The sequence below is a fragment of the Aythya marila genome (assembly GCF_965140915.1).
Source record: "Aythya marila genome assembly, chromosome: 3".
NCBI classification, from domain to species: Eukaryota; Metazoa; Chordata; class Aves; order Anseriformes; family Anatidae; genus Aythya; species Aythya marila.
The window spans coordinates 15,340,123-15,356,044 of NC_139044.1; the positions used below are offsets into that span (position 1 = coordinate 15,340,123).

The 15,922-nt window shown below is 38.1% G+C and overlaps 1 protein-coding gene across 1 annotated transcript in view; it reads left to right on the forward strand.

Annotated features, from left to right (window-relative positions):
* The window catches only part of NRXN1 (neurexin 1), a 715,037-nt gene that overhangs the window by 360,035 nt on the left and 339,080 nt on the right, over positions 1-15,922 (forward strand). The window lies entirely within an intron of this gene.

Below are 15,922 nucleotides of genomic sequence, written 5' to 3' on the forward strand. Positions count from 1 at the left end.
TATATTTTATTTTCTGACTGAAAAAAAACAAACAAAAAAACCAACTTTTTATTATCTTAAGCTATATTGCAATTTTCTTGAATTATATCATGAGGGCTGTAATTACTGTGAAACAGTTGACAAGGCTTATTATCTCCCTTTGTTGATTTCTTTAGGTGACACACTAAGCATTCCAATAATAAAAGCATGCTGAGTATTTTAGTTCTTTTAAATTTCATCTCAATAAAACTACATAATGTACACCAACCATCTGGTCTTTCAGGAAAATCTTAAATGTGTCATAAATAAGGTCCTGATTCACCAATGTCATAATCTAGTTTTATTCCAATCTAGTTTTACTGATCAAAATAGAATTATGCAGAGCTGAAAGTGGAGCAATAATGCAAGAGCCATGATGGTCCATGGTAACTAGTTAAAGAAAACTAATGATTTTTCTTTTTAATGCAGGTCATTTGAAATATCCTTATGCTACATGTATTTGTATCCATATGAAAAGGGAATGTCTTTAAGTGTAGGCATTTTTATTTGTATACATGTCTCCAAATGAATGTCTGATGATAGGAAGTGTTTGTATAACTATCTATTCAAGCATTTTGCATTTCTGTGTCTTGTTCTGATTCTCCAGTCTCCAGCAAGGTGCATCTTTGTGGTCAAACTCTTAAATAAGAAAATAGCTAACATCTCATGAGATTTTGGCTCAAATTATATCCAATAAAAGGCTAAAAAATTAGCTACATGCAAAAGCTGAAAAAAAAAATGATTCTCATGCAAGTTCCACTTTTCTACTCTTGATCACCTTTTAAAAACTACAGGAAAGACATGTCACTCTGTTTCTTTATGATTGAAAATCTATGTTTATAATTGATAAAATCTATATTTATAATTGATAATCTGTTTCTTTATAAATGAAAAAACTTTAGAAAATTTGACCAAAGTTTTGTGTTTATTGGGTTTGCACTCCCAATAATATAATTAGTTATACTTCTAAGCATGTATTTATAAAGATTTTAGTGTCCTATCTAATACAGTAGAAAAATTGTGCTTCTATTTTTTAAATGTAATTATTTCTGTTTTTTTTTTGTGACCTCTGATTTCTTTCAAAAGTAACTAAAAGCTATGAATAAGAAATTGTATATTTCACATCTAGCAATGCAAAAACTCTGTTTATAAGTTTGTGTTAATAGTAACTGATGTCTGAACCTGGAATACTGTGTAATTATTATTATTTTTTTTTTTTTCAAGAAATTTAAGAACTTACATAAGAAAGATAAATATTCACCTGTCAGTGAAGGCTCATTCATACAGTAATGTGGATGACACTATACACTATCAGATAACTTTCAGTATACTATTTTTGATGCTGGTAGAGGAGTATCTTTAGCACATGACTGCAAAAGAAAAAAAAAAAAAAGGTTACTTTTTGTTTCCCCCAAAGTAATTTTGTAATGTTCTGTCACAAACATGAAATATAAATTTATTCTAGATATGGATGCTTTGTGCATCCTAGATCCATTATCCTAGATATGGATGCAGGGTCTGGTAACTGTAATTCATCTATCTTCTGCTTTATCTTGGCTCCTTAGATTAGTTTACATTCCAAAAGTCTACCAAGCAAATCTAATGAGAGATTTTTTTTTTTGTAATTATATATATATATACAGGGAGGAAAATGAAGAAAAAATATGTTTTTATAATCTCAATGTCATATGTATGTTCCTAGACTACTCTCTGCTTTGTTTGGGAAGAGTACAATGGAAAGAGCAATGATGAAGTGTTACTACAGTTTTTAGCAAATTGCATAGGCTACAAAACACAGGCTAAAGTTTTACAGCACTCAAGTAAGCCCAATTCCTTTTGCGTCCAGTGAGGTGTTTTCAGTGACAGGTCTGGAGTAGTAGTACCTGCTTGCTGCTGAAAAACACAGCCCCTTGTGAACAATTGAAGGATGTTCCTCAGCAGTGACACAATTCCATTGCCAATCATGCATGGAGCAACGTTAATTGACAGACACTGAAACCTAACCCAGTATTGTTACAGCAATACAGTATTCTTACATAGACAGACTGCCTTTACATTTGTTTGTATCAATTTATATTTTTAGGCTTATGTAAAATGGACTATTAGTGACATCAAAATATTATAGGTGTTGATTTTGTTTTAACAGAAGAAAAATTGACCATTTAAAAATAAGTGTCACATATCATAAAAGAAATAGTTAAAATGTAACTGGCTTATGGAGAATTGCATCCTCCTGTATTGAGTGTCCATGTCTGGATGCTGGCAGCAGGTGACTCTATCAGGAAAGGTTGGGCCTGCCCCCTGCCAGACATGGCTGGTTCCAGCCGGTTCCAGCCACTTCCAGCAGACTCACCACAAGGCACAGCCCAGCACCTCAGCCACACTATGGCACCTCTGGGAAAACATAGATAGAATGGGCAAAAACACTGGACAGGAGGAGAGAATGAAAAGAGAAACAGCAGAGGCAACACCACCATCAGAGCAAGGGGAATGAGCAAGCATTTGGGTGGGAGTTTGGTCTTCATCCAGTGTTAATCCACCATTCCTCCCCGCTATTTTGTTCCACCAGTTCTTAGTGAATGTATTAGAGTAGAAATTTCAGAGTGACAAAATGGCTGAAAGAAAAGGGAACCTGTGGAGATAGTATAGTTTAGCCCTTCTGCACAGAGCAGGGTCAGCTGGAGCAGGGTGTTCAGGGTTGTGTCCATCTGGGTTTTTAGTATCTCTGAGGATGCATCTTCACAACCTCTCTGGACAACCTGTGCCAGTGCTCAGGCACCCACACAGTAGAAAACTGTTGCTTATATATAAAATGAGATTTCATGTACTTCAGTTTGTGACCTTTGCCTCTTGTCCTGTCACTTTCACCATCAAAGAGAACAGCCTGGCTCTGTCTTCTTTACTACCACCCATCAGGTATCTATAAATCACAGAATCATAGAATATCCTGAGGTGGAAGGGACCCACAAGGATCATTGAGTCCAACTCCTGGCTTCACACAGGGCTATGTAAAAATTAAACCATATGTCTGAGAGTACTGTCCGAACACTTCCTGAACTCTGGCAGGCTTGTTGCCCTGGGGAATCTGTTCTGACCAACCTCTTGGTGAAGAACCTTTTCCTAATATCCAGTCTGAACCTCTCTTGACACAGCTTCATGCCATTCCTTCAGGTCCTATCACTGTCACTAGAGAGAAGAGGATCAGCACCTGCCCCTCCACTCTCCTCATGTGGAAGCTATAGATCATCATGAGGTCTCCTCTCAGTCTCCTCTTCTCTGACATCAACAAAGCAAGTTGATACCTCAGCTGTTCTTCATCTTCCCCTCTGAACCTTTCACAATTTTTTTTTCCCTCCTTTGGACACTCTGTATTGTGGTGTGGTGCCCAGAACTGGACACAATACTCAAGGTGAGGCTGCACCAGCACAAAGCAGAATGGGACGATCCCTTCCCTCTACCAGCTAGCAATGCTATGCTTGATGCACCCCAAGGTATGGTTGGCCCTTTTGTCTGCCAGGGCACATTCAACTGGCTCACATTCAACTTGCTGTCAACCAGAACCACCACCCTTTCCATGGGGCTGCTTTTCAGCCTCTCATCCCCCGCTCTGTAGATATAGTCAGGCTTGCCCTGCCCAAGGTGCAGAATTGGTTACGTGTTCTTGTTAAATTTCACGTGGTTGGTGAATGCCCAGCCCTCTATTTTGTAAAGATCTCTGTGCAAGGCCTCTCTACCCATGAGGGAGTCAACAGTGCCTCTTAACTTAGTATCATCTGCAAAATTGCTTAGTATTCATTCAAGGCCTGCGTCCAGATCATCTGTAAAAACATTAGAGAACTGGCCCTAAAATGGAGTCCTGAGGAACCCCACTAGTGACTGGACACAAGCCTGATGTAACTCCATTTGTTATAACTATTTGGGCTTTACCGATCAGCTGATTGATCACCCATCCGATTATTGATCACGCATCCTATTATCTAACTGTATGCTGGACGTTTTGTCCAAAAGGATACTGTGAGAAACAGTATTGAAAACTGCTGAGATCCAAAAAGATTACATCAGCAGGCTTCTCTTGGTCAGCTAGACATTAAGGGAAATTTAGTTAAACAGGACTTTTCTTTCAAGAACCCGTGGTTCTCTGTGAATTATGACTGAACTGTCTTCCAAGTGTTTTTCAATAACTCCCAGAATAATCTTCTCCATAAATTTGCCAGGCACTGAAGAGAGACCAATAGCCCTGTAATTACCAGTCTTCTTTCTTGCCCTTCTTGAAAACTGGGACAACATTTATGATCACCCAGTCACCTGGGACCTCTTCATATTCCCAAGACTGTTGAAAAATAATTGAGAGAGGTCTCACAATGACATCAACCATCTCAGCACCCTGGGATGAATCCTCCATAGATTTATGTGCAATCCACAGACCTGTGTGCATCCAGATTGCACAACAATTCATGTACAACCTCACAGTTAGCTGGGAGGTCATTGTTTCTACAATTACCTTCCTGCTACTCAGGGCTGTAATGCTCCCAGGGCACATCATTGGTGTTAAACACTGGTAAGGAAGGCATCAAATGTCTCTGCTTTGTCTATTTATGAGGTGACCATCCTCATCAAGTAACAGACCCATGTTGTCTCAATGTTATCTCTGTTGCCTTGTCCACACTGCCTATCCCTCCTGAAAACATTCTTCCTCATCCATCACAGGAGGCTGTTGGCCTTCTTTGCTGCAAGGGAATCTTGCTGACTCATGTTCAACTTGGTATCCACTAGAACACACAGATCCTTTCCTGCAAGGACTTGGCATTTTTGGTTGTTTCATGTGTTTCCCGTTAGCTCACCTCTCCAGCCTGTTGGTGTCCCTCTGAATGGAAGCACATGCACCTGGTCTATCAGCCACTCCTCCCAGTTTTTCATTGTCTTCAATTTGCATAAACATGCTTAAATTTACTTCCTGAGGTAAGCTGAGACTTTCAGCATGTTTCTGAGAGTAACTGCAGTGCACAAAGGTTTGACAAGCATATCGTTCCTGGGCTGTCACAATGTAAGTGTTTCATATGTATCATTCTCATCTTTCTTTTTGAAGTTTGGAGGAAATAATAAAATAAATAATTACTTGAAAATTGTTATAATATATTTTATTGATACAGAGTGTAAGAAGTATCTTTAATCTGGTCTACAACAGCGAATTATTATTCTGCTGCTGCTCACTATTCTAAGTGAAAATGTGCCAAGCTTAAAATTAAGACTTAAAAGTTCACTCAAAATATGCTGTATGTGAACTAGGTTGTTTATTTTTTTATTTTTTCCAATCCAAAAGTGTTGTCTATGTGTCAGCTAGAGAGGAGAAGTTCATGGCATTTACTCCTGCAGAAAATGACCTGGGCTAGCAAGGGTAAGATTATAGCTTTACAGCTGTATTTGGGAATGGACACAGTTTAATCCAGAAAAGTTTCTATTGGTTTTAATTCTCAGTACTTCACTACAGTGAATGCAGAGTGCCTGTAGACTGTAAGCCTTTATGGTGACGCAAGTAGAAACATTCTGTGTGATGTCATTTCTTAAGTACTGAAAGAGAAACAAGGCAGGGTAAGTTTTGATCCCAAGATGTCATGTTGATTATCATTTTTTCTTTGGATTTGACATGACAGTTAGAGGTTTGGAGCAACAGTGTTCTTTAGATGTGATAGACAGAAGTGTTGTAAGTGCAAAGGAGGCCAGTAGCAGATCTTCTTACAAGATAGCATTATGTAGAAAACTGTACTAAAAGGAAGATTAATGACTGTTCTTACAAATGGATGACCGCGTGCAACTCCTCTGAGAAAGTGCATCATAAATGTTATAAATATTTTTAATAGCAGGTTATTAGACGAGAGCTGTCCTCCCAGAGTATTCAGCTTTTTCATAAAAGTGGGGTTGAATATGATTCTGGCAAAACAAAACCTATAAGAGATTGTCTGCTGTCTCCAAGTTCACGTGTGTTTTACTCACACAGTCTTTACGTATAACCATATTAGTGAACGTAATGCCATGTTTGTGGAAACAAATACTGCTATTATGGCATGAAAAATAGCAGACATAATAACATTGTCACATTACATTACTATAGAAATGTTCTGTGCCAAATTACAGGGCAATGTCAACGCTGTCTGTTACCATAAGGGAATAATGTATTGGTGTTGTATTTGTGATGGTATAGCTAACACTGTGTCAACACTTCCATTAAAATCTATTTCTGAAGAGTTAGAACTTCACCATGAAGTCTCTTCTGACTAGGAATTTGACATTTTCAACCGCTGTGAGTAATGAAACTTAAAAAAATAAAATAAAATAAATAAAATAAAATATACAGCCAGCATGGGTTTGTGAAGGGTAGGTCCTGCCTAACTAACCTGATTTCCTTTTATGATAAGATCACCTGTATGGTGGACCAAGGGAAACCAGCTGATGTGATTTTTTTGGACTTCAGCAAGGCTTTTGACACGGTTTCCCATAGGATCCTACTGGATGAAATGTCCACCATACAGCTAAATATAAACATCATACGATGGGTGAGCAATTGGCTAACGGGCAGGGCCCAAAGGGTTATGGTAAATGGGGCTGCGTCAGGCTGGCGGAGGGTCACCAGTGGGGTCCCTCAAGGCTCCATTTTAGGGCCGGTACTTTTCAATATTTTTATAAACGATCTGGATGTAGGAATAGAAGGTATTTTGAGCAAGTTTGCTGATGACACCAAACTTGGAGGAGTTGTGGACTCCAATGAGGGTGGAAAGGCCTTGCAGAGGGATCTGGATAGGTTGGAGAGCTGGGCGATCACCAACCGCATGAAGTTCAATAAGAGCAAGTGCCGGGTCCTGCACCTGGGACGGGGAAACCCTGGCTGCACGTACAGACTGGGCGATGAGACGCTGGAGAGCAGCCTAGAAGAGAGGGATCTGGGGGTCGTGGTAGACAGCAAGTTGACTATGAGCCAGCAGTGTGCCCTGGCAGCCAGGAGGGCCAACCGTGTCCTGGGGTGCATCAAGCACGGCATCGCTAGTAGGTCAAGGGAGGTGATTGTCCCGCTCTACTCTGCGCTGGTGCGGCCTCACCTCGAGTACTGTGTGCAGTTCTGGGCACCACAGTATAAAAAGGACATGAAACTGTTGGAAAGTGTCCAGAGGAGGGCTACGAAGATGGTGAAAGGCCTGGAGGGGAAGACGTACGAAAAACGGCTGAGGTCATTGGGTCTGTTCAGCCTAGAGAAGAGGAGGCTGAGGGGAGACCTCATCACAGTCTACAACTTCCTCGTAAGGGGGTGTCGAGAGGCAGGAGACCTTTTCTCCATTAACACCAGTGACAGGACCCGCGGGAACGGGGTTAAGCTGAGGCAGGGGAAATTTAGGCTTGACATCAGGAGGGGGTTCTTCACAGAGAGGGTGGTTGCACACTGGAACAGGCTCCCCAGGGAAGTGGTCACTGCACCGAGCCTGTCTGAATTTAAGAAGAGATTGGACTGTGCACTTAGTCACATGGTCTGAACTTTTGGGTAGACCTGTGCGGTGTCAAGAGTTGGACTTGATGATCCTTAAGGGTCCCTTCCAACTCAGGATATTCTATGATTCTATATAAAAAAAAATCCTATTTTATTTTGACTTCTCTTTTACCAGGAAAAATCAAAAGCCCTCATTTAAATTGTAAGCTGTGTTGAAATTACAAGTTCATATAAAGCTTTTTTTTATATATATTTTGATTGCATTATAGAGATGCTGCTTTTCAGCTAAAGATATATCTGTAACAATGGTTAGATTTTATTACAAACATGGGAAAGGAATTTGAAGGAGACCTACTACGACAAGATGAAATCTATTTGCTGAAGTTGTACAAAAGCATATTTGCGAAGAGGCTGGCCAACCTGATAATAAGAGAACCAGAACGCTGAATAGTGTAAAATGGAGAAGACAACCCACAATAAAGTGAGGAAGTAGTAGACTGGTTTGACAAGCAAAAGGTTGCAGGTTGATAAGGACAAGAAGGACCTGAAAATCAACATGCCAGGGTTGAAAGCAGTCCACCCCAAGCGCATAACACACACACAAAAAAGAAATGTCAAGAGGACAGCATGACTGGGGGAAACTTTAACTTTTTTTTTTTCTGGGAAATGAGTGGGTGCTGCTCTAATATGCCTGTACTGTCATGTACACAGCATGAGTAAAAGGAGTTGGGTATCTTTGTGCAGGAATGGAGCTCTGCCCAGGGACAAGTGGAAAGCTAGTTGAGGTCTTAAGGGTTAGGGTTAGAGGGCAGACCAAAGCTGGAGATGTAGTGGTGGGTATCTGCTACATATGAAGAAGGAGAAATAGATGAGGCCTTGTTCAGACAAGTTTGAGAAGCCTCATGCTCACAGATCTGATACTCCATAGGTTCCATAAGAACTGGTTGTTCTTCAGGGATCTTCACTTCCTCCACAATTAACCCTGATGCACAGGAAATTAAGCAAATGTGGCAGAAGGCGGGAGGAGCTCCTGACAATACTCAGATATTAAAAGGCAGTGTGCAAGAGGTACATGCAGGGCCAGGTGGAACAGGAAGAATATAGTAACACTGTCCATGCATGCAGGAATGTGTCTAGGAAAACCAAATTCTAGGAGAACCTGTCTGGCAAGAGGCCAACAGGAAAAGCTCCTACCAGCAGTGAAGGAAAGAGTGGGAAAATGTAGGCCCACCACTGAATAAGGTGAAGGAACCTCATGGCAAGTTATATAAGAGACCGATACTCAGCACCTTCTTTGCCTTGGTCTTTACTGGTAAGACTGGCCTTTTAGCACTTTCAGCACTCCCAGTTATCTGAGAACAGACATAGTTTGGAGCAAGACATACCTGGGTGGAGGAAGATCAGGTCAGGGAACATTTAAACCAAGTGGACATGCACAAGTATATGGCACCAAATGGGACACATCCTTGTGTGCCACTGGTCATTGTGAATTTGCTCTTGATTACCTTTGAAAGCTCATGGCTGCTGGGGGGCTGTTCCAGAGAACTGGAGAAAAAGGAAATAGTTCCCCTGTCTTCAAGGAGAAAATTACAGACTGATCAGGCTAGCCTCACTCCCTAGAAATGTGATCGAGAATATCCATCTAGAAGCTGTTTCCAAACATATTAGGGGCAAGAAGGCAAGTAGGAGTAGTCAGTATGGACTTACAAAGGATAAATCAGGTATGGTTGTATGACAGTGGATTCATTATTTAAATATTTGTCATTTTCTTGCTTAGCAGACATCTTTGTACTGATTTGAAAGCATGTTGAACATTCAAAATTGGGATTGAAGCAGGTATCTTTCCAGAAAATCAAATAGTAATTATCTCAGATTGAGCACACCAAACAGTAGATACTCTTGGCTGTTATTGAGGATAGACCAAGAACTTCCTTGTGTCATAGGACATTTAAAAAAACACATAGTTAAAAGTTTGAGAGATTTGGATATTAGAGTATTTGGCATTATACAAATTCCAGAAGGGATTGAATAATTCTCTTCTCTGTGTAGTGTTTGGAGAGTGCATTAAGTAATATTGAGTTTATAATTTGAACTACACAAAACAAAGAAACAAAAAAAACACAACCACATATTGGGTCAGCAATTCAACTTTTGCAATAAGTGAGCAGTTCTATAAACACCAGTCTTCCCTGCAGAACTCTGATCAGAACAGGTGAATTTTTGCACTGAATGAGGCAAGAGCCTTATACTATGTGAACATGCAATTAGCAATTATGTCCGTAGCCAAGGAGGGGTAATTAAATATTTTACATAGAAATGTACAGGTGGCTTTCCCTAGGTTTTTAGTACTTTATGCTTGAAATTTAACATTGTTTGTATATACATACTCACGCACTGAAAAAGAATATTTATTATTTTCACTTAGCCATGCAGCTAGCTTTTTACAGTCTTCTGATCATATGGTGTTGACATTGGATAGTCATTCTCCTCTCACAATGTCATTCTTCTTCTGAAATGCAAATCTTAGGGTGATATTCACATAATCCCTTTTACATATCACTCTGGTGTTACCCAAATGATGTATTTAAATCCTTTTGCCACATCTATTTCTTTCACATTTATTAATTGATTTAGCTGTTCAGGATATTGCATCTTTTGGACCTTTTGACACCTAGATTGTAGGGTCATTCTTAATGCTACTTTTATGAGAAGGATATGAACAAAATTAAGAAATTTAATTAAACCAGTGACCAAAACCTAAACTAACTATATGAACCACTTCATAGTGCTTTCCAAAATAATAATTTTCTGGCTAAGTCTGCAGTTGCTAGCTAGCAATAAACATATAACCTGTTATTAAAAAAGGGATGGGAAATTCCTCTGAGTAATTTACAACACATTTGATTTCCATTTCCAGGGGCTGAGAATTAAAAATTTGTCCCTCATAACATACCAGTCTAAATACTTCATATGATTATTTTGCCATGGAGGCTTACAGTACACAGGAGAAATAAAGATAGCTGCACAGAAAATTACAGTGTAGGACAAGCTTCTGGAATGATCTGTTTGAAGAAATCTCAATTTGTTCAGTTTATTTTATCCAATCTCTCTCTATAATGAATATTTGGATTTTTTGGTGACAAACATCAGTGGCCTAATTTGTAAAAACGTCAAAGGAAGGAGGATTTCACACAAGCAGTCTTGAAAATGCAGAAATGTTGAGGTGTTTAGGAGAATTAGAAAAACTGTTAAAAGAACAAGGAAGGCAAGGAGTGCTACCTGGGAACCATGGCTGTGGAACAAGATTTTTAATATATGTCCAGTCTATCTATGTAAGTTAACAGGCATGCTTTTCTTGACAGTTTGAAAACAATCTTTAGAATTTTTCTTTATATAAAAAAAAATCTGGACAAGTCAAATGACCTATCCATATCTAAAATAGTTAAGAAATTTCCAGGTTCCTTAAAATAATTTTTTTTTTTTTTTTTAAGGAGGGAAGAAAGAAAAAAAAAAAAAGATTGATAGTGATTGTTGAAACTCATATATGTGAGAATATTTCTAATGAACAGTAACAAGGAAAGCTTCAAGTGGGATAACATGACACAAAGGAAACCAAAATGAAACTCAAGGTAGCCAGAATAAATTTTTATAGCTGTGCTTGTAGCTCAGATAGAAGCAATTATGCAACACTTCTGGCCTACTCAGAGGTATTTTCTATTTCTCAATATTAAAAATGGAACATAGTGTCAGAAAATTGCAAACTTCTCTTTGCCTCTGGAGGAATCAAGGGAGTAATTAAATTGAATTTTGGTATGTCAATAATATCTTTCTCTTATTAATGGAGTAATGATTTTGTAAATCAAATCGTAGATGTGTTTCCAGTGTCATAAAGGTGAAAATAATTAAGGGGTAATTAAATATATTCTCATGGAATGAAAATTGTTCTGCTGGGTATTGTTAGATTCCTTTCTCTTGAACTTTCAATTATTACAATTTAATAGCATGCTATGTACAATCCAGTCTGAAATTTGGAATCTGTTGCAAAAGCTATTCACATTATAGCCATTCACATTATAGCATAGTGGATAAATATTGTCACTGTTCTTTCTCATAGATTTCTCTGAAAAAAGATACTAATACAGTCTTACAAACTGCAACATTTCAACAATATCATGTATTAATATCAATTGTAGGTAACTAGTAGTTTTCTGAGCAAGATTAACTGTTATTGGCACAACTGCAGCAGAAGTTTTACCTCCATAATAGTGCCAGTCATTCCTCTCCAACAAGCCCCCCAGAAAATAACAATGAGTAAGTGCTATTTTTTTTATTTTTTTAATAAATGAGAGCTGCAAGGATCACAAATGGTAGGAATGAAGAAAAAGCTTTCCCAAGCTGTCTTTTCTATAACCCATAGTATGAAAAGACCACGAAGTACATACAGGGAGTTTGGTAATATATACCTATTTTATGTGTAAGATATATAAGTACAATAACACAATGATGGGTGACACTTTAGAAAGGCAAAATTATTCAGTCTTTTCTGAAGTCTGTACAACTGGACTTGGGTTACTAAGGCAACCTGATCTTCCCCAGCATGTGTTCTTACTTGACAGATAGGTAGGTTAGATTCTAAGTAAAAACATACATATAAGGAAAACCTGTACTCATTTAAAACAAACAAACAAAAAATGCTCTTTGGAGTCTTCTGTTTTAATTTTTGTCAGCTACTGTAGAAAACCAAGGCAAAAATATATATATTTTTTATTAAAAAAAATAAAATAAAATACCTGAATCTTATTTGGATAAATCAAGGTGTTCTGGAGTCCAAATTAATGATCTGTGCAATTCCTCAGCAGCAGAGAATGGAAAAATGCACTTGCTTAATGCAGGGCAAAAAGAAAGATAATTCAGACATTTTTGTAGTTTTCATGCTTTTATTCTCTTCCCATGAGACAGGATGGATATTGTACCTGGTTTTGATCACTTATTACTGGTGATTAGATGGAGCTGGCAGGCCAATCTGAATGAAATTTCAATATTCTTCCTAGCACATACATCCATAAACATGCTTGTTCTCTCTTAATATCACATGTGATCTTTAAGATCCTTCAATGTCTCATTTTGACTGAAGCTTACGAATCTTGTACATTGGTGTTTCTTTAAAAGTCTTTGTAGCCATGTTCTACTTAGGTATTTCAGGAAATTTTGAAAGAAGGTTTAATAGTAGCTATGAAAAATAGTGTTGGGAGCATCATATTTATGGGTAAAGGAATTTTATCAAGTTTTAGTTTCTGCTGGATTAATGAAGCCATCCAAAATACAGTCCCAGCCTGAGGAAAACTGTTCCATATTGAAAGTGGTCAATGTTCAGCTCTGGTTCTGACAAGCTGGATTTGAAGAAAATAAGGTGAAGAACATCTAATGTTCATGAAGCTCGTGCCCCAAAAGACAATTTAAAGACTGTATTAAGGAAGTTTGTTCATTTGTTGCTAATTCTGGAGGAGTGTTCATGCAGCTAAGCTTTATGCTATCACTCCTTGTAATGAAGGCATACTTCCAACTGAAAACACATACAAAGAAGCACATCATTTCACTGTAAGCATCCACACACTAAAAAGCACTTAAAATGCATGACATGCAGTGTTCAATGTCAAAAAGCATTAATATTTACAGATACCATTTGCAAATCATCATAAGCTCTGAGTCTGTTGTACTGTATAAGGAAGCCTTGTCTGTAGGGTGTGGTGTTCTAAAATTCTCTGCCTTTTAAACAGTGAAAATCTTCAGGAAAAAAAAAAAAACTGGTAAAATCAGTGGGCTTATGCTTGGGTTATGTAAAATAGTTTACAGAGAGACCAGAGTACCTTGAATTTGGGAACTTAATGACACTCAGAAGTATTAGCTGTGGAGGACCACTACCTCTTTTCCAGAAATCCTAAAAGTAGAAGATGATGTTGCTCAGTCCCTCTAAAAAGCAGGTTTTTGGTCACTTGTATGATACAATTGCAGTGTGCTGGGTACAAAAGGTATGCATATGCTTTCTAAAATAGGACAAGAGCAGATGCTTGCTACCAGCAAACTGGAATTTAGTTACAATTACAATCTCAAATCATGAGTTCAGTGAGCAATTTCAATATGTTGAAATCCAAAGTGACCACATGTGGCCATAAAAAGAATTTTCCCTGTCCCCCTACTGTTAAACAGAAATATGTGTTCGAGTTTTTGAAATAGTTCGAAATACTTCCTTCTCTGTGTTTTTGCCTCTTTTAATCCTATCTTCTGGATGTTAGCCTGGGCTCAGGTTGATTACTTTTATAGATTTTCTTCTGGTCCAGTGGTAATTATAGGTTGGCTTTCCTGCCTGGTCAAAAAATTCATCAGGAAGTTGATTTTAATCACTGATTTTGTAAGTGGCAGATGGTCATATCTTTGCTCATGTTAGTTTGTTTGCTTAAATACCGTGTTACTTGGTGCTTACAGAACGTACCCTTTTCTTTTAATTTTGCAAATTTTAATTGTAGCTGCTGTCACATATCTAAACAGGTTTGTGGCCGGCTCATATGCCCGGTTTTGACTTTGGGCCAGAAGTCTCCTGCAGAGAATCAGGAAGACCACAATGTTTTGTCACATCACAAGAAGCTGAAGGGCCTCTTCTGTCTTTCTCTGTTCCCCATGTTGTAGAATTATCCTTGTAATTAAAGTCCCCCGTCCTCTTTCCCCTTCAAGTAATTGAATGTCACTCTCCTGCCCCATAAATCAATTTTAGGATTGTCTTGTTTCTGTGTGTATTAAACAGAAAAGGCTTTCATAGATGCAGTGAATATACTATATTTGGAATGCAAGGGACATATATAGGATATGCACAGACCAGCTGTACAGCATATAAACAACAGTTACTCAGAATTTTTGAAAAACATCAGAACCCCTGCACAAATATACTTGTATTCTGCATGAGCAGCAAACTGGACATGTTTTAAATAAGTCAGATTTACTATGCATGAAGAAAGCCATGTGTATAGCTATTACACAGAGGTTTCTAGGCTGCTCAGGAGTGTCCGTCTCAACACACATCTACTAAAGATCCAATATGCATATGAGTAATGGACAAGTTTGGGATTCAGAATCTCAAAATCAGAAGAAAAAAAATGTTTAAGAGGCCACTTACTTTTCACTTAGATCTGTTTGGTAAACTTCTCCCATGTTTTCTTTGGCCAAGTTCTGTCATAACCTTGAGTTCCATTCTTTACTGTTTTATTCAGTCCTTCTTATTATTATTTTATTTTGTCTGCTACAAGAATGGGGACACATTTTAATAGCCTTCATTCAGTAATCCCTGAGGGGAAGTCTTTGTGGCAGAAAAATATTCAAAATGATAGTATCTCTGTAATTGAAAGCACAACCAGGAATAAACAAAAAATGTTTCCAAATTGGCTGCACAAGTAGTGGAGTGTCAGATCAAGTTCAAATACTTTCAGAACAGAGTGGATTTTACTTCTGTATAACAAAGGCCTGAAAATTACTAAAAATCACAATTCTGGGAAGATTTTGCTGAACAAACATAATCCTATTTCCCCCAGAAATTCTACCCCAAAGCTTTTATCTTTCTAGCCTCTACTTGCTACCAATGTGCATTACTACTGATATTTAATCTGAACAACTTAATGCAGCTTTACTGGGATGACAGCCAGCTTCAAAGAAAGCATTCCATCTCTAACCCCAACAAATGCACAGGGACAAGAGATAATACTTTCACTGAAGATTAACCTTTTCCTGTGGATGATACAGTATGACAGAAAACAGGGAAAAGCTTATGGTACCAGTTAATAAGCCTATAATAGAAATGCATTGCATTGTAGTTTCAGATATTGAGAAAGGGTATTTTTCATAATTTCATTATTTCTGCACCAGGCTGTTTTTTGTTGTGGTTTCCGTTTTTGAGCCTGTTGACCAAAAGATAGATAAGTCTTTGAAGGAATTCCTCCAGCTTGCTTCTTAGCCCCATTCTCTAGGAATTTCAGAATTAAGAAAGGAATGAAATTATGTAATATTTACAAAGATATAAAAAAAAAAAATAAATGCTGAATTTATTTTTTTGGAAAATGTCAGGTTTGAAAGTCAAAACTGAATGGTCTTCTCTATATTTAGAGCAGGAACAGCATCCTTAGTGGCAAAATAAAATTCTCACAACTCCCTGCTAATGTACATAGAAACTTTTTTTTTTTTTTTTTTCCCAGAATTTGCTTAGGTGACAGAAGGTGATTGCAGACACCTTCCAGGCTACCTGTCCTTGCTTCGCCCTCTGTAGGCCTCCTTTTTCTGCTTGAGTTTGGCCTGGAGCTCCTTATTAATCTATGCAGGCCTCCTGGTATTTTTGTCTTACTTCTCCTTTGTTGGGGTGCCTTGCTCTTGAGCTTGGAGGAGGGTATC